The following is a 19,653-nucleotide window of genomic DNA, read 5'->3' on the forward strand; positions in this document are numbered from 1 at the left end:
TTAGATCTCATGCCTGATTTTCAGAAATTCTCGTCGCAATATGTAATATGCTAAAATCGATCGGTGGCGTTGCTGTCCCTAGCGTGTTATGACTGAATGACCTGTCTTATGTATATGACTGTATATTAAAGTTTGTCCCTATCGTGTTTGCGTTGATGTCCGTCATCTATGTCATCTCAATCGTCGTCATACACCGTAGTATCATTGATGACATGTATGAAATAAAATGTCATTATCCATCAATCCTTCTGAAGACATCGATATCAATTTGATCGATCCTTTTTATATATCAATTAAATGTGTACCCTTTAAATAAGATAATTGATTGAGATATTGTTATATATATATGGGTGTTATATATATATATATATATATATATATATATATATATATATATATATATATATATATATATATATATATATAATGAGTACGTCTTAAATCACCAAACCTATATATAAATACATAAATCTCGAGGTAAATATACTTTTGAACGTGGTACAAAAGTGCAACATATAGAGGAGGTCAAGATAATAAGGTGTTCGATATAAAAGAGGGTGACATCGATTGATTGCATGGCATTTAACACAGTCTGTGGCCATTTTCAAGAGTACAAAAAGCTGGAGTGCCCGGAGTAAACTACATTGGCCTTGTGACTAAAGAAGTTTCCCAAATGTACGATGTATCTCCCATGAACTTCATGTAAGCCGCCTTAAGCGGTTCTACCAGCGATGACGATCCCTCAATCATTGTCACCTAGGCTCCGAGAACAGTGGAGAAGGAGGTGCTGTGGTCAAGAGGCCACGAGGCCAGTAACGAGTAGCCAAGATAATACGATAATAAGTAATAAGTTCCACTAGGTCAATTGGATACAAGGCGATGCACTAGTGACCGAGAGCTATAAGGTTAGGTGCCCATGCAGTGTACCACGTTCAAAAGTATATTTACCTCGAGATTTATGTATTTATATATAGGTTTGGTGATTTAAGACGTACTCATTATTTCATGAACACCATGACTTTCAGGATGAATGGTAAGAAAATAAGGGAGGAGTCTAGGAAATGGAATAACATCTCATTTTGTACACCCTGACAAACTATACTAATGGAAAAAAGTAACTGTGCATCACAGAAAATGGGACAAAACAAAAGATGTTTGAAAAGTTATAAACCTAACCGTCAATAAACATTTAGCCAAGCATTTTTCATGAAATGTCATGTCACGTATCGCGCGTGGTACGTGCACTTCGTGTATAATGACATGACTCACATTCTGCATGATGTTTGACACATGAAGTTCACACACCTGATTTCGAAAATTGAAGAACTGTTGATTATTCTTTAGCCTCTAAATGTTGTGGAAAACACGTTAACTTCAACATAAACTATGCGTACAACATGCCACGGCTTACAGAAAATCAGCGTCTCCGCGCCGTGGGTATGCTGGAGATTGGAATGGCCCAGAATGAAGTTGCCAGACATTTTGGTGTCCATCGAAACACGATATCCTCTCTATGGCGACGTTTTCAACAGAATGGGAACACGAGAGATTTGCCCCGGTCCGGCCGTCCACGTGTGACGTCACGTCAGCAAGACAACCATATTCGGCTGACCCATCTAAGGAATCGATTCCAGAGTTCCAGTTTGACTGCTCGGACCATTCCTGGCTTACGCCCAATCAGTTGCAGGACTGTACGGAAACGACTGCGGGAGCGCAACATCCGGCCCAGACGTCCTGCCATACGTCCGATTTTGCTCCAACGTCACCGATAGGCACGTCTTGTCTGGTGCAGACAACATGTACGGTACAGGAGACAAGATTGGGATGGTGTTCTGTTCACTGACGAGTCGAGATTTCACCTGGACGGCTCTGATGGCAGGGCAAGGGTGTACAGACGTCCTGGTGAACAGTATGATGACGCGTGCGTTGTTCAACGTCGAGCGTTTGGTGGCGGCAGCGTTATGGTATGGGGAGGCATCACATCTCATGGGCGGACCCAACTTGTCATTGTGAATGGCAATCTGACAGGCCTGCGATACAGGGACGATATCATTCTGCCTCATGTGCAAGCGTTCATTCAAGGACATGGACGTAACATCACACTTCAGCAAGATAATGCCCGTCCACATGTCGCTCGTGTTGTGACGGATTTCTTGAGACAGCACAACATTCCGGTACTCCCTTGGCCAGCAGTTTCTCCTGACCTGTCCCCTATCGAGCACGCATGGGATGAAATGGAACGGCGATTACGTCAGGGCCCGAATCAGCCATTGATGTTAGCTGATTTGGGACAAATGTTGCTTCAGACATGGAACAACATTCCCCAAGCTTTCTTCACTCGCTTAGTGTCGTCTATGCGTCGTCGTTGTCAAGCCTGCATCAACGCCAATGGTGGACACACACGATATTGAGTTTGTGAACTGACTTTTGACACCATATCTCTTCGAGGGCGTGTCATGATGCCTAGTGTCAAATCATAAAGATTTCGAGATTATCCTGTCAGCAGTTAAACAGTGATTAAACAGAATACGAAATATCATATTCTTATCTTAATTCATTAGAACATGGCATAACTGCAGATGATGCACAGTTACTTTATTCCAGTAGTATAGATAAGCATGTTTATGAGGAGCTCGGTGTAAACATGTCAATCATTTGGCGAAAGACTTTCTTTTCGTTGGAAGGAGGGCCAGAAAAACATTTGCGCTCATACATATACCTGCAATGTCTAATCTCTGTGGTAATCTCTGAGGATTGTCGTGGGTTTACCCCGGGTTGTGCCAAGGTATGTTAAATGAAATATTCTTGAGCACGGCGTAAAACGCCAGTCAAATGAACAACTAATTGGCAATTATGGTTTATTGGTGTCAAGCGGCACGGGAATTAAGTCATACAGGGTTTGATGAAGGAAAATAAGTTCACTTTTTCCTATTCTCAAAAGATAATTTGTTGACTTACATGTATATGCGTCAGTTTAGTAAGAAGTAAAAGTATACAATGCGTGTCTAGGTTAAGATGTTCACCTGTACATCATGTGAACCACGTGAAGGTCAGAAGTCAGGCAAGGGAAGCCACTTCGCGGGTTACATCTCCACGGGAGGCACGAGTTAGTGCAGGAACGTCTAAGGTCAGATAAGGCGTGTTCAGGTGGCAACCAAAAGGCGCACCATGACGTCCCTTTGAAAAGGGGAGAAGCGTAAGAAGCAAAATGTCGAGAAGCAAAAAGTCATTCATCCCAAAATATAAGGTAGACGAGAAGTGAGGAATACAATAAACATTCCGTTTGCACAAGAACATGAGATACCACAAGAAGGCGGCAGCACTTAATGAATGAAACTTCCTATCGTTGAAAGCACACCCGTATAGAGACTTACATCATGGAGAGTAAAACCAGAGTAGTGCCGACAGTGTGATATTTGGCAAATGGTCACACGCAACCGATGAAATATTGTCTATTGTAATTTTTCTTCCGGGTTTATTCCAACGCTCCATGTAAATGATTAAATAGTAGCAAATTACGCTCCCCTAGCACCTCTTAGGATGGCATAAACATCACTACTACACCGTCCCTCTGTCGAAATGTAGACTGTAAGTTATTTTCTTAACCTAGTCAATACATTATTTTTACTTAATTTTTACTGGTCTGCATGCTTTTAATTTATATCCATCCATTACTATTCTATATACGGACCGAGTTATCACTCTTCTGTTGGAAGATGACCAGCTCTTGACTAGCGGTGTTTGGTGCGTTAGAATCCGGTTCCTGTTGGTATAGGTGCAGCTTTTTTAGGCTTGAGGTTTTTAAGGTATTACTGATGAACGGCGGTGGTTTCCCCAAGTTTCTTTCTGGTTTCCTTCACCCATAAAACTGACCGGCGCTTACTCGTGTAAACCAGTCCAAAAAGAATGCGTACTCAGTAAGCTAAAGAAAAGCACAAGAACCCAGACATTGGTATCAACAAGGCATACGCGACCAACGTGAAATTTACACATAAATATAAGCCTCTCAGAGGTTAGAGAAATTATCGCAAATTAGTATAGGTAATTAGATTACTTATAGGTTGCAATTAGAGAGGACAAGCTTAGATAGGAAGGTATGATGAAGTTCGTCATATATTCCAGGTATATATTCCCTACGCAAAGGCCATAGTTGCTAGTACTCGCCTTGTTCAAATGCTGATCCTCGGCTCCTCAGAAATATTCCGATTGAAAAAGATGAATACGGCATTGTGTTCCTGACTGGGAGGCCTGTGTGAAAACAAGCTTGTAGCAGCTGACGCTAGAGTTATTGGTGGAGTAACCGTGCGCTAGTTACTGATTGTACCAATCAATGGTCATGTCCCTCCGGCTAGGCCTGCGCTGCGAGAATTGAGCAAACAAAATGCCGCTTCTTCAAACACAAGACGTCAACGTCATAAATTTAAACTGAATGATAATTTCATAGGTGCAGTCTGCCGTTGATATGGCGAGCATAAGGCGTAAAATTTATTCCTGCTGCACCACCTGGTTCTAAGATTTATTGGCAAAACGGCGCCCGTATTACCGACAGGAAGGGTAGAGGCAGTGACGCTTTGAGAATTCAAGTCCTCTTGGACTGGCCGCCTTCTCTCTTGGGATCAATCCGCGACGCACTGTCCCGCAAAACGCAAAGTGGTAGAAGTAACGTGCACAGCTTCAGAACTATACACGTGTACTAAGACCTTGACGAGCCCTAGCGTAGCCCACCTTAATTTACACTTTCATTGGATTGTATGTCACAAAGACAGTTTTCTAAGACAAAGTTTTCTACGCGACAGCTGCTTACTTCGACGTTACGTGATATTAGACAGCTACTTGTTGCATTTGTTTGCCTTTGCAACAGATGTATATGCCATAAGGAACCGGAACCGGAACTGTCACAAACGGAGATAAATATTACACCTTTACAGAAAAGAATGTATTTAGCATGAGCTCCAAACATATAATTGGGCAAATTGTGTAAGACGCCCTTTTTACTATACAAATGCATGGCCATATTGCACATCAAGAAGACCAAGCGGCCTTGCATAATCAGGAGGCCGTGGAAAAGGTCGATCCCTTTAATTGGTAAAGGGTGTCCGATGTCGTCGGTTGTTTGCGGAGATTAACAGTACTAAAGCTTCATTTATAGTCAGTAAATCTTTAAACTTGGGGAATATGCCCACAACAAAGGTGACACAAAGACGGAAATACCTCGTGACATTTAAGATATTTATTCCTGTAATGCAATAACGATTGATTTATTTAACATTTCTATGTTAAATGGCGTGATTAGACTGTATTATTATTGACTGCCTCACTTCTTCATATCTCTGGTCTGATTGAAAGACTAAGGTATATAAGCAGCTTTACATATGCAAAAAAAAACCCAACTTTGGTGACACCTCAAAACATACCTCCAATCACTAAAGTGACCAATCGTGTGAAAGTAAACGGTATCGACGGGATAAAACTACCGTACAGTATAAAGACAAGAACTTTCCATTCGATGATCAACAGGAATCAAAACACACAGTTTTAAATTCTGTAAAGTAAAATTCCAAATTTTACGCTTTAATGAACTCGCCATGTTACCAGGTTACAGTGATTCGATTGATGGTACGAGAGCCAGGATGGTCTACATTATGTACTTGAGGCAAATGCTGCGAAAAAGACCAGTCAGTTATGTTGACGTTTTTACCGGCGGAATTGCCTACAAGAAGTGAAGTGCATTAGGTCTCTCATTTTGTTAAGACAAAAGAAGACCTTGCGAAATTTAATAACATTGCGCAAGGCTGTAGTGATGTTATTATGTTGAACAAATTACTGGCAGTTAAGCGTATAATGCTCAGTCGGGTTGAGGACCCCATCCATTTCGAGACGTGCCGGGTTACGAGTGGGCTTTATCAGGGATAATCTGTTCCCAGAACCGCGGGAGTTGATCTTACACAGGAGAGCCGTGTAAAGGAAGCTTCTACCCACTTCTGCTACACATAGCAGCCTGAAGCGCGCTTCTCGACACCGGACCCTTGTGGAGACAATAAAACTATCACACACAACGCCCAATTCCGCTACAGACACTATAAGTCTTACATCTTAGTAGAGTAACCACTCGGTGTAGAAGGAAGACGTTCCCCGTGAAGCAGAGATTTTCGGTGCCGTGCCAAGAATAAAACATTCCAATTTATCGTAAAATTTCGCCACGCTTAGTAAAATTACCTAAAATATAGCCAATTCTCGGCACAGTCAGTAAATTCACCAAACATAATGCCAGTTCTTGGTAAGGTCAGTAGTATTACTTAGCACAAATTAGCACAAACCAGTGAAAGCACACAGTTAACATATTGCCAAGTCTGGGCACAGTCAGTAGCATAACATAACGCCAGTTCTCGGTAAGGTTACTTAGCATATGGCCAATTAGCACAAACCAGTGAAAGCACACAATTAACATATTGCCAAGTCTCGTCGCAGTCAGTAAATTCACCAAACATAACGCCAGTTCTCCGCATATGGCCAATTAGCACAAACCAGTGAAAGCACACAGTTAACATATTGCGAAGTCTCGGCACAGTCAGTAAAATCACCAAACATATGACCACTTCTCGGTGCAATGAGTAAAATTAACCAGTATATCGCCAATCCTCGGCACAGTCAGTAAAATCACTCAGTATATTGACAATTCTCAGTACAGTCAGTAAAATCCCTTAACATATCCCCAGTTCTCAAGACAAACCAGCGAAATAGCCCGATCTATCGCCAATTGTCGGTAGGGACAATAGATTCCTAACATTTAGCCAGTTAACGGTAGAGACCAGTGAAACCAGACAATAATAAAATCACCTAAAATATCTTCAATTCTCAGCATCAACCAGAGAAGCAGCCCAGTCTATCGCCAGTACAGACGGTAAAATTTCCTAACATGTCACTTATTCTCGTTACGAACCAGTGAAACCACGCAATTAACATATCGCCAATTTTCGGCACAGTCGGTAAAATCACCAAACATATCGCCAACTCTACCACTACAAAACAATGAAATAGCTCTATGTATCGCCGATTCTTCGTAGGGACAAAAGACAATTGAAACCAGACAATAGCAAAAACAACACTCCACCTACTACTGACCACACACACCTATTACTGACAGCACACACCTACTACTGACACACGCCTACTACTGACACACGCCTACTACTGACCACACACACCTACTACTGACACACGCCCACTACTGACCACACACACGTACTACTGACACACGCCTACTACTGACCACACACACCTATTACTGACCACACACACCTACTACTGACACACGCCTACTACTGACCACACACACCTACTCCTGACCAGACACACCTATTACTGACCACACACACCTACTACTGACACACGTCTACTACTGACCACACCCACCTACTACTGACACACGCCTACTACTGACCACTCACACTTATTACTGACACACCCCTACTACTGACCACACACCCACATGTGATAGGATTAACACCCACATGTGATAGGCAGCACACACCTATTACTGACAGCACACACCTACTACTGACACACGCCTACTACTGACCACACACACCTACTACTGACACACGCCCACTACTGACCACACACACCTACTACTGACACACGCCTACTACTGACCACACACACCTATTACTGACCACACACACCTACTACTGACACACGCCTACTACTAACCACACACACCTACTCCTGACCACACACACCTATTACTGACCACACACACCTACTACTGACACACGTCTACTACTGACCACACACACCTACTACTGACACACGTCTACTACTGACCACACACACCTACTACTGACACACGCCTACTACTGACCACTCACACTTATTACTGACACACCCCTACTACTGACCACACACCCACATGTGATAGGATTAACACCCACATGTGATAGGCAGCACACACCTATTACTGACAGCACACATCTACTACTGACACACGCCTACTACTGACACACGCCTACTACTGACCACTCACACTTATTACTGACACACCCCTACTACTGACCACACACACCCACATGTGATAGGATTAATGCATACATTGGCTTCTGCTAAGAGCAGTAAAATTTCACAATTTCTCACTGAAATTCGTGGGAAATAGTGAAATGCTACATCCTACCTCCACTAAAAGCACAGGAAAGCCAATTTATTAAAACCATCAGACCTTCAGTGGAATTTTAATATAGACAATTATCCCAGTTTCTTGGTAGGCCTGTAGAGAGAGTAGAATCATTCCACCCCCAACCGTTACAGACGAAATGTTCATTCCAGCCTGTCGTGGATTCATGGAACACGCAATACAGCACCCACGTATGGCCGAGACGCCTTGTAGACAACAGGAAGGCTTCACCTATACGTCCAAATGCTCGTTAGGAGGATTTTGATAGTTTGGGTAATACCGTATCTCGGCCATGAGCTTTTGCCAGCTATCGCGAATGCCTTGTGTTTAATACGCTGCTTCCTCATTACTCCACTGCAGGTAACTAACGCCTTGCTAGACTGATAGCATGCATGACAGCTAATTCCATGCTAACAAGGAATGCAAGAAGACGGCATGATTGATGAGAGTCTGAGCATATTACAGACGGAGTAATCTACGACATGTCTATACGTCCAGTTGTCTGGCCAGGGAAGACGTGGTCAACAGATCCCCAAGCTGTTAAAGGGAATCAGAAAACCAATATGCACAAGACGGCAATGGACATATAGAGCTTAAGCTCTCGCCTGACCCACATGTACTGAATAGATGGTAGAGGATACGTCTAATGAAACCATTAGCAATGAGTGTTTTTGTGAGTTGTTATTGTCCAGAGCGGGGGTTTTGTCTTTGAGTTACATTGGAAACTGGCATTTGTGAATTAAGAAAGCTTAGAAAGAATGTGGAAGCACTTGCTGAAATCTGGAGACCGCTAAATCGCTTCGCCGTCCGTAAAAACTGCAACCTGACTTAAAAATCGAATTACAAACCGGCTAAATTCAACACGTGATCAATGTATCAAACTACTTGAAAAGAAAATTAGCCAGCTGACCTAGTTTCCTTGACGATGACCTTTAGCGTACTTGCCCTATTGTTCACACACGCTACTTTTTCAGGCCATCCAGCCTACTTGATGCTTCACCCTTGAGCCAGGTCCACTTCACGACTTGTCAAATCCAATAAGGAGAGAATTTCCTGTCATTTCGCGTTTGTAAAGACCGTTCAGATATGCATCTCCCGCCACTTGCTTCAAAGGAAATGACCGTTATACGGTTATTCGTATAGAGCCTCCCTTAAGAGCATGCTCTAAGACAGCCTTATCGTTTGGCATCAAAACTGGTCATTTGGTGGAGGACTGCTTCCCAAGACAAGGCTCGCTAAGTGGCCGCTGTTTTTATGTTGATGTTATGGTTATGAAGTTATTGCTGGTTCAGTGGCGTGAAATGACCAGAGATGGAATGGCTCCAATACAAACTAGCAAAATGGATGGCTGTCAGAAAGCTACTTGTTTGCATGAAGCGTATCTAAATGGGTGGGAGGAATGAATTACAGCTGTTCCAGCGCACATGTTTGCACAGCCTGGGCTGCAGTCGGTAGTCGCCGCGTAGGGTTAGGCCACCATAATCGCCCGCCCCTCCACTATTGCCCAGTTTATTGGCCACATTACTGGGGGTTACTCGACGCGTGTATGGCTGATCCACCATCAGATTACAGAGCTATGTACAAGAGTCCGTTTGTAAACATCAGATGCGTTTTACTTATCAGTTAACACTCTACTCCTGTTCCAATCTAGACTTGAAACTCCACCCAATATTAGACGGCTGGCAAAGGCTAGCATGAAGTAGTGCGGTTATAGATAAGCTCACAAACTACATGTTGAGCACCTTATATTACTAATTCAGTGCAAGCATTTCAAATATTTCCAGCATACACTCCCTGTGCAAGTGCTCAATAACCGATATTAAACAAAATTCCAGAACACAGTTTATCTATACAAAGTCAGAATGCTACATTAGTTCAAAACCCTAACTGACTGATTAATATGTCATTACTGGGGAAAATTCTTTCCCACCCGAATACCTCTTCTCGCCGCCGAAACTGACATGCTTATGCCAATTGTCAATCCATAAAAAGTTTAAACGGAAAACATGAAGAACTAATGACTTTTACAATTTACGAAATTAGAACGGAATCATATAAAGAGAATCAACAGTCTTCAGTGATGATGGAATGGCTTAGGGAATATGTTTGAGGTGCATCAATTTACAAGTTGTCATTAATTCAAATATATATGTCAGATAGCAACTGTTCATATATTCAACACAGAGATTTTATTCCACACGATGTATAGACAAACCTATACCCTGGCCTAGGTGGAATTAGAAGATACTGTTTGAAGCAGATGCCCAGATATGTACTTACAACAGAATTGTATTCATCGTAAAACTGAAGAAACTTACATTACATGTGTTTGATGAAAAACCCTTGACACAGTTGTTTTTGTAATAGCAACTTGTGGCGGCGAGTGAAATGGTCATAGAGCACATTGGATGTAATAAATCCTACATGGCGAATTGTGTACAGGCCATATGCAGGGCTATTCCATACATTGCTATGCAAGTAAGGAATATCACAATATCGTAACAGAAATCATCTCTCTTGTCGTAAATTCGGGCCAAGGATTTGCAGTATCTTGCTGACTCTTGTGTTTGTGATTCCGCTTTATGAACAAACTGGTAACGTGATAAACTTAAGCATTGTGGAATCTGACCTGGAACCGAATCTCCAGTGCTCGGAGAAAAGTTCCCTATTTGAGTAAATTATTTATTATTTGGCGCTTTGCATCGAACACAAAAATTTACATGTATCAGAGCCCTGGACGGTTTCCTGAGCCGACAAACCTGGAATGAACCGGACTGAATTCGAATAGAAGAAGAAAAGAAACAGAGCTGACAATTAAATAAAAAAAACTCGAGTAACGTGGATTCTATCGTGAACCCTATCTTTCAACTGGAATAATCTAGGATGCATCCACTTAAAAAATATTAAAGTAGAAACAAGAAACGGAGTAAGCATATCATCTGAAAGATCATGGAAAATTATTTGAGCTAATTTTTAAAGTTCCATTCTCCTACTGGTTACACTTACTTCATTTTTAGTTTTGTTATCGCCTGTTTTGAAACAAGGATAAAGACTAATTTTCATATACAAGCAATGATGAGCAACTGTGTATACATACAGGCTACGATGGATAATAAAATCTACATCAGTAATGTACAGATATATTAATACAGTTCGACCAGCCTACTCAGTGTGACGTCAGCATTCTATCAGGTTGGTTGAGAAAATAAAATAAAGCTATGGCAAATGAATTCACGAGAGGAAAATTTTTAAATTTGTCAAGTGGATTCAGCTTCACATCTTGAGATATGTCAAGTTCCTGATTACGGCGTTAAAATCATATCAAATAAAGAAAATAATCTGAATTTGTGACCTGACAATCGTTTTATTTTAACATCAGTTCGAAGAAAATTGTAAATATAAAATGATGAGTCATTCAAAATTTTAAACTCCTGTGACATGGCAAAAACATAAGCCAACAAAAAGTAATGACCGAAATATTGGAAAAGTAAGGCGCAAAGTATAGTTTGCGATAAATTAAGGTTTACGATATTATGCATATTTAAGTACGTCTTTAAACCTGTGAAATCAATGACTTGAGAGTCTAGGGTATTGTGATAAGTAAGTATAAATCAGATTAATTTATAGTATCAAATACTGCATACTCGTAACGGGACTGACCTGACGCTTCAAATACTGCATACTCGTAACGGGACTGACCTGACACTTCAAATACTGCATACTCGTGGCCTGACACTTCAAATACTGCATACTCGTAACGGGACTGACCTGACGCTTCAAATACTGCATACTCGTAACGGGACTGACCTGACACTTCAAATACTGCATACTCGTGGCCTGACACTTCAAATACTGCATACTCGTAACGGGACTGACCTGACGCTTCAAATACTGCATACTCGTAAAGGGGCTGACCTGACGCTTCAAATACTGCATACTCGTAACGGGACTGACCTGACGCTTCAAATACTGCAGAATCGTTACGGGGGCACACAACGCAAAAATATGTTATTGACGGGTATGCTACAATAATGTCCCCGGACGAAATGTATTGTTTTAGCACATCTAGTTCCATTAAATTCATTAATGTTTATTACTTATGCCGTATATGTAAAACGCTACGTATAACTCTTAAATCTGCGTTGTGGCGGGCATGGCGAACTATGCTTAACTCGCTCAGGGCTAATGTCGGGTTTGGCGATTTGTCCTTTATCCGTAGAGTTATTTTCCTACATATAAACAATGTTGTTCACCCGGGGAAGCATAAAAACACTAGTACCCTATACTGAGCGAATCAGTCGGGGGAATGATAAGACGACATAGTTATTCGTCACTGTCCATGGCTTGTTACAGCCTGTTTCGCTTTAAACAAATTGATATCATCGGATAATCCATCGACCCCCATACAAGGGGACGACCTTGTCCGGGCCGTGGGGTTGTGCCCAAGGAAGGGAGGGGCTCCGTCATCCGTTCTCCCCTCACGGATCGATGGCCAATGCGGCCTGGACGGCTCGAAGGAAGGGTGATAACATTATCAAGGTCAGTGATTAATAATGTGTCATTGGGATTGATAGAAAGACAAAGTTTTGATAGAAAAAGTCATATAGCCATTGGTCAGTGTGTGGAGTAGACCCTTTTGAGTGCAAGTGTCTATAGATCTCACATCAAAGATAAGCAGAGGTAATAATATCCGACTGAACAGGCGCCAAATAGTACCGATTCGCGCAGATATCACGCGTTTGAATACTACGGCCTCAGAAGCCAATTATTTCCTAGAAACGGAAATATCCTGCTGCTCATTAACTTCTAAACGGTAATAAGCTAAGTAATTAGCCGGACCCGCCTCTAGATATCAAACAGTACCGATTCTCACCGAACACTTAAGGTGGCATGAGTAAATCACAGCAAATTGTCTGTAAGTACAACGAACAGTGATTAACTCGAAGCTGAGTGTTACTTGCTTAACGGTGCCTTCTGTTGAGAGCAGTTGAGAGGGTGAAGGGATGAAGTGGCTGGGGTTTAAGAGTAGTATACGAGCGTACCAGGTACCAAGTAAGAAAACCATCTTGAATGACCTTAATGAGTAGAAATTCAAAGACAAAACGCCGAAGAGCAGCTCGGTCGTCAAGTTACTAACTATGCAGTATAGACGTAAACAACGTTTTGACAAAGCATCTCAAAAGCATATTTCATCTCCAAGCAAACAGCATACCTGAATAGCAATAATGAACTAAGTGAAAAATTTGGCTGTTGGGGACGAGACGGAAACCCCAGAAAAATACCGTCTGGATAAGCAGCTATGGATCAAAGAACCAATATCGGGGTTAAGGAATCAGTATCGTTGAGTTTATACAAAATTGTCCACAGACAACTTAAGAGGTACAAAGGTTATTATACTCAAAGTAGATATAAATGAGACTGATGAAAGCTTACCTACTGAGTTGTTGTAGTTGGCAGTAGCGCTGGGAATGGAAAAGGTGAGGTACGCTCGGCCGGTAGTCCACTGTGCTGCCGCCCAGCCTAGATCGATCCGAGCTATTTCATTCCCACTTCTCACTTTTCTGGTGCCGGCTTCACAGCGCCCCCTGGTCGTCTCAACTTCACGGATATCCGAGCGCTACAGCCAACGGTTGCCAGTGGGACAAAAAGCTGGAATCGAAGTCCGGAAAATGGGATGTAGCTGCATGGTGACTGGGACTGAGAGTGAAACGAGGATTTCACTCTATTGCAACACTTTTGTCTTCATTAGATAAATACATTGACATGTGTTTTGCCACTTTACGTGACCCTGTCCTTTAACTTCGAGTAAAGTGGTACGCTGAAAAAATTAATGAATTGCAAGTAACTGTTCGACTCGCAAGAAAATTTTGTTAAAATGACATAATAACAAAAACTACAGCAACCGTGCCGCTGGCAACATTCTGAGGCCGAGTTTTCTTTTTGCCGTTCATTGACGTAATCAAAAGAAGGAAAGAAGCATGTCGTTGCGCGAATCAATACATGAACTGTTTCTAAGGAGTATTGAGCTCTGAGTACAGGAAGTGGTTTCCCTGAAGATAACTGGTTCTTGACGACTGCAGGCTACTTGTCTGACAGACCACCCGTGCAGAGTGTCCCTCTCTCAATGTCCAAAATCAACAAAGTGTCTGTCATTTACAGACCATATGTCTGTGAGACAAGTGTCACAGGCAACCAAGAGCCTATCACGGTGGTGTCATAGCCAGACCAAAAGTTTGTGGTATTGGTGTCACCGCCAACCCGGGACAGTGTGACAGTGAGGTCGCAGTCAACTCGAGAGTATCTTGTGGGTGTGTGTCACAAAATGGTTTGACACCAACTCCGGGTCTGTCACCGTAGTGTCACAACCATATGAAGAGTCTATTGCAGTTGAATCAGAGCCTAAGAGAATGTCTTCGCCTATGGTATCAGCCCGAGTGTTTATATAGGCAACTGGAATGTCGGTCACAGTGGTGTCACATCCAAGTTTTTGTAACACCATTATCATAAACACTGTTTGAATGCCCTGAGAGCGTCCATGTTTGGTGCCTTTCTGTCATGAGTGCACCCATGTTTGGTGTCTCCATGCCATGAGAGGGTCTACACTTTGGTGTCTCTATGCCATGAGAGTGCCCATGTTTGGCGTTTCCATGCCATGAGAGCGCCCACGTTTGGTGTCTCCATGCCATGAGAGGGTCTACACTTTGGTGTCTCTATGCCATGAGAGCGCCCATGTTTGGCGTTTCCATGTCATAAGAGCGCCCATGTTTGGCGTTCCCGTGTCATGACACCGCCCATATTTGGCGTTTCATGAGAGCGTATATGTCATATGCCATGTCATGAGAGCGTATACATTTGAGAACAGCTATAAGTTGGTGTTTCCATAACATCAGAGGGCCTATGAGAGCAAGCATATCCATCTTGGTGAAACAATGGTATCGGTATTTAAGGCATTCACGAAACCAAAAATAAACATTTGACATTAATAGGCATTGTCGTCTATAAGCGTAAATGCTTTTTGATCATGTTCACATATTTTTATTCCTCAGCCAAAATGGCATAACCCACGTTTATAAGGGCCATATTTATTTTCGCATGATTTTCAGAACACAGATTCATTAAATTCTGTTGAAATAATCCGAGTTTAGTTGACATGACTTTACACAAATCCGATTGGCGAATGATCTGCAATCAAATAATTGAAGTCCAATTACAAGTGTCATATTAACAAGTCACAAATGAATTATCCTTTTACTCGTCATTCACTCGTCATGAGTATTGGAATATGTTCTTCTGCAATAACTAATTGACTATCCCTGTAACATTAATATATTTACATCGGATCTTGGACAATGAAAAATTACATACAGCCCTATTAGTCTATAAAAGTTTTAATTTTATTCGCTTTTAATCCCACACGCTTCAAATTTCTTAAGTGTGTTAAGCCAGCGATTGAAGGCGATGTTATACCGAAAAATCCGATTACCTTAAATTATGTTCAACTTAATACTGCATCTTAGCCCTAAAAAAAAACCTCACTGTTAGGCATCGTGTACTTTAGCAGTAGCATCCCTCACATTCACTGTTACAAATGTTCCATCAGACTAGAAACTAGCCCTAGGAGGTAAATGACACAAAAACTCAAATGGAAGATTTGCCATTTTTATTCCTTGAGCTAAAAAGTTTGTAATTAGATTAATCCCTTCCTGTGTGGATGACACAAAGAACGCTCGAAGATGAGAATGTGGAAATGCGAAAACGTATCTTTTCAAACACAGTATTAAATAACATGCTTTGCACACAATGCACAAGACGACCAGCGGGCATGTTTCACTTACGCCGCTGGAAGATTTTAACTTCTTGTCAAAGGCAAGTTGGTAAAGCGTTCGCCATTATTTAATGTGTGTATAAGTAATGAAGATACTCCAGGGATCCTCCATATCCAGTATCAATCGTGAACTGTCTGTCTCTTAGGCGTAATTTAATCTTACATCAGAGGAGCTTGTTAAAGTTGTCATAAAATGTTTCGTTCCCATAAAGGACAAGGTAACCAATCTTGAAATGAATTTGTGAAAAACAGACCTACGATCAATTTTGAGATACTGTTTGTCACCAGGGCCTCCTAAATTCATTTTGGGAGGAGCGTGTAACTGTTTGATTGAAGCAGAAACTTCAAACTAATGACGTGTAACAACAAAAGTCGAGGAAAGTATGTTCGAAATATTGATGGCCTAGGCTTAAGAAAGACAAACAGTTCGAAAGTCAGCATGGAGAGTTTTTACATACATTGTATTGGTTAAAAACTGTCTGAGAGAGTGTAGTAAGTTTAAGTTCTAAAATAGATGCGGGTTTGCTTCAAATTGTTTAAACATGATGCGTATTGTGTTGTTATTTCTAATGACTACGTACTGACTGTGCATATTTGTTGAACAATTTACAGAATAGTTTACTCCTTGTCGTTGATATTTGGTAGACGCACAGACATTTGTCCTGGCATCCGTTAACTTGAGCCGTAGCTAAAGCCCGTATAGTAATCCAGTCGATTTTAGTATTCAGAAAGATAAACATGTTAAATATGTCTTTGGTGTTTATTGCGTAGTTAAAATATGTAAAGCACCGCCATGTCTGGCGGTGGGGGAATCCAGAGGTCAAGGGAAACCACCGTACATCATCTTGGAACCTCCCTGAGTTGAAAACACCAAGGCTTGGATTTGAACCACGAAGTGAGTGCAAGAATTGCTCTACTTTACGCATATTACATGTTCATTTCGTAAGTATATTACACAAAACAATCTTATTAATAACTCCTGAAGTCTATAGACAATGATTTCTCTGAAAGAACATGCCCGTGGAGAACGATCAAAATGTTTTTTGTCTCCACAGTGTGCCTTTTTTAAGAAGGCCTTTTATGTGACGGTGAATATAGGGAAGTGTCGTTTGAATTGTTCACAGAATCAATACAATCAAAAAGTGAATGAAAACTGCCGAAATTTGTATGGTTAATCATAGTTCTAATTCCCGGACCGGGGAGTGTCAACAGGATGGAATTCAGGCTAATGCAGTACCATTGATTCTCCAAAGGACCTGGTCGCCGAACAAGCTAATAAAATGAAATCCCTGTCCTAGAAAACTGGTCGTGCGCTTGTTTGGGTAAAAGATGTTTGTTCTCTGCATTGTGGAGTTAGCTACGCAAGTGTAAAATAAACATGTACTCTGCAAGATCTCATTTGCAGTTCATATTCCGGCTTCCGAGTGATTTGCTGACGAGGGAATTTTTCCATAATCACCTTACAAATTTTGACGACTTGGAGAATATTTTCGCCTAAACTGGTAGCGTTTGTCATTAGTTAGGTCAACTTGTATCGGCATTTCCAATCAAAAAAAGGAGAGGGAAAAAATCATAGATTGCAAAAAAATAAAAAATGAGCGACAGGCTAGTGAATAAAGTGCATGCACATTCACAGTAAATTACAACGTCATGTTCGTAGGATAACGTTTTGTTAATATTCGTTTATCTTTTTTGAAAGAATAGTGTGTAAACATAGTTTTCTCAGAGTGCTTAAACAAATCAGTTGAAGAATGTTTTATGTTGAACGTGCCTGCAAATGAGGTTCACAGCCGGCAGTTGGAGTCCATACTCTTACGCCTTTCTTTTCGTTATACCTTTAACCTACACAGCCTTCAAACTGGACATTTTGTTGTTGCTTTTTTTTTGGAGATGGGCTATAAATTGTTCCTCTAACAAAGATCTGAAGCTGAATGGGAGCGAGCGGTAACGGAAACACTCGAGAATTCTCTCAAGAACCCCTCGGTATGGACCAATATTCTGTGGCGTTTCTCTAAAGCTTTTCCCGGGGGTCCACTGCCTATCGTCAGCTCACACACAGTCTGACCATTGCGCTTCAATTAAGCCATTTGTTAACAAAATTAATCACAATGAGAGAGAAATAATAGCTAACAAAAATGACTGGAATTGATCTGGAAAAGCTTCTGTCTATGTGGATAGAATCATAAGCAAGTTTTTGTCAAAGAACCTGATTTATGAGGTGACATGTGCTTCAGCGCGCCTGCTGAGATCCCCTGCTACAGTCTGTCCAGTTAGCGGGCAAGAAACTAGCTAACGCCACATTACACAGATTAATCGATCTCATTAATACACAGAACCGCTGTACTAACTTCATAAAAGCTTTCCACCCCTTGAGCAAGCTATTAAACTTGCTATTGAGACGACATCGTTCAGCAATATGAATTGGAGTTGTTTTCTAGGTAGATGACAAACAGAGTTAATGACATTATTGCTTCGTCGTCGGAGAATTGCTTGACATGTATATAGTTAGCTGTGACCAGGAGAGCACCCTCATTCCACCGACAAGATGCCTGATAACTTTTATGCCACTAATCTCCTGACAAGCTTAAAATAAACGCTTGATTCTTTTGATTCTTTTAGTAGTGTGAGGAGAGTGTGGTAACCTTACCACAAATTGCTTCATTATTGGTCGACCTTTTGACTCGTAAGTACAGGCCTAATAACATAAAAATTATAAATCATAATAAGGTATTTAGCGATATTGCCAGTAAGTCATAAGAGTTATAAAAAGTTGTTGCTATTTGATGAAAATAAACATATGAGCTTGTCGGGTTGTACATTTTCTTTACATGAAACCAGTTCAAGCATCCATTAAAGTGAGAAGATAGGAAATATTTTGAGAGTCAAACGTTTTTAGGTTTGTTTCTCAAGAGAGAAAATACACGTCAATTAACAAGGGACTCATGTGAGTTGTCCAACCATCAGCCAAGCGCTGTCACACTTTTGGATTGCCAATATCAATAATCTTGGAGTTTTTTCTCCTTTCTATTGAAGAAGTATTTTTGTCTTGTCACTTTGTAAAAATTATTACGCAACTATTAAAAACATTCATTCTCAGTTCTTTCCTAGACATGATTTGGGTCCAATGTCCAAATGCAAATTTATTGGCGCTGTCAGTAATTATGTATGGCATTCTATCACAAGTCCTATGTTAACAAAACACCTTGATGCATAATGCAAACACTTGCTATTAGACTCTGATATATACAAAAGATCAGCGTTGTTTCGATAATACGTGTGTGTTTGATGCGAAAGAACACCTTGCAAGTCCTATGTTGTGTTGTTGAAGAAGCCTTTGAAATATCGCATCAATATTCTCGTCAAGTACTGCTGATACTTTGAGCTCAGCATTTTTTCTCTGCTTATCTCCACAGCTGAAATAGAACCAGGCTTAGAACGTTACCATGATTTTCTACCATGATTTGGCGGTTTGAAGATTTGCGAGCTGGGTTAAGTCGCGTTTTTCTCCCGCTGTACATTGGCATATCGTGCTTTTGTTCAGAACACGCTATAGTGCCGCTGTTATTAGCCTCTCAGAGGGTCTAAAACGCATAAAACTCTTTCTTTGTTCCTATTCCCCTGACTCTGTTGACCGAAGCACTACTACTGTTCATTTTCTTTT

At 41.2% G+C, this 19,653-nt stretch overlaps 1 protein-coding gene across 2 annotated transcripts in view; it reads right to left on the bottom strand.

The window, feature by feature from the left end:
• LOC135468337 (alpha-2C adrenergic receptor-like) overlaps positions 1 to 13,693 on the bottom strand; it is a 32,318-nt gene extending 18,625 nt beyond the window's left edge. Inside the window, exon 1 of one of the 2 annotated variants that reach the window (XM_064746532.1) lies at positions 13,601 to 13,693. The gene's annotated coding sequence lies outside the window, so the exon portion shown is untranslated. The remainder of the gene's footprint in view (positions 1 to 13,600) is intronic. The other variant, XM_064746535.1, reaches the window with a different exon arrangement.
• Positions 13,694 to 19,653: the final 5,960 nt, after the last annotated feature.

Source organism: Liolophura sinensis, chromosome 6 (assembly GCF_032854445.1).
Source record: "Liolophura sinensis isolate JHLJ2023 chromosome 6, CUHK_Ljap_v2, whole genome shotgun sequence".
NCBI lineage: Eukaryota > Metazoa > Mollusca > Polyplacophora > Chitonida > Chitonidae > Liolophura > Liolophura sinensis.